Genomic DNA, 995 nt, shown 5'->3' with positions numbered 1-995 from the left:
ATACATTAGCTGTCTACAGGGGATCCTATAGAAATCACAACGATGCAGTAAAGAATGAGTCAGCAGTCAGTTCTTCACAGGAGTGATGCTTATGTGTACCCTGCATCCTTCCTGCTCCATGCTTTAAACTATCTCTGTATTTGGGCCAGTGAGATGACTCTGTGCGTAAAGGTGCTTGCTACCAGCCTGGCAGCCTGGGTTCGAATCCCTAAGACCCACATGGTAGGAAAAAAGAAGAACCAGCTTCCACAAGTTTTCCTCTGAACTCCACATGAGATCATCTCCCATACATACATACATACATACATACATANATAAATACATACATGCATACATACATATACATACAATGAGTAAAATACTTATATAGACAGTGCCTAATACAATGGCTATAGATGTTAATAATACTTTGTATCATTTGGGAAATAATAAGAAAATGTCTGTGTACCTCCATTTTCTTTTTCTAAAGATTTCCCACCTATACTATTTGAATCTGAAGATGCAGGACCCGTAGGTGGGCAGGGCTCACTGTATTTCCACTTTGACCTTCCCTCTGGGCTTTCCCAGCTCCCCACCAAAGATCCTCCTTTCAGACAGAGCTCTGCTCTCCCCACCACCGCAACACTCCCAGCCCAGGAGCCCTCCATTCTTCCCCCACCTCAGCCGTATCCTGTGCTCTTGAACATCATTTAACCTTTCCTGGCTCCCTTTGCCCAGCACCTTGTCTGTGAGACCTGTTTTGATGAGAGAAGGGTCCTGACTCTGCCCTTTCCATGCTTGGTTGGCTGAGTGAGGACCATCACCCATTCTCTAGCCTCCCAAGCACACTCACAGATGCCCCTTTGCAGGCCATCTACAAGATGGTGTCCTCTGTGATGAAGATGCCCGAGGATGAGTCCAGGGCCGAGAAGCGAACAGACAAGATCTTCAGGCAGATGGACACAAACAATGATGGTAGGAAATGTGGCAGGAGTGAGCAGGTGGGGGTGGGAGGA

The 995-nt window shown here is 46.7% G+C and overlaps 1 pseudogene; it reads left to right on the top strand.

The window, feature by feature from the left end:
- Positions 1-954, top strand: part of LOC110315521 — a 1,831-nt pseudogene extending 877 nt beyond the window's left edge.
- Positions 955-995: the final 41 nt, after the last annotated feature.

This window comes from Mus pahari, unplaced genomic scaffold (assembly GCF_900095145.1).
Source record: "Mus pahari unplaced genomic scaffold, PAHARI_EIJ_v1.1 scaffold_16014_1, whole genome shotgun sequence".
Lineage (NCBI taxonomy): Eukaryota > Metazoa > Chordata > Mammalia > Rodentia > Muridae > Mus > Mus pahari.
This window is presented reverse-complemented; position numbering and strand designations above follow the sequence as displayed.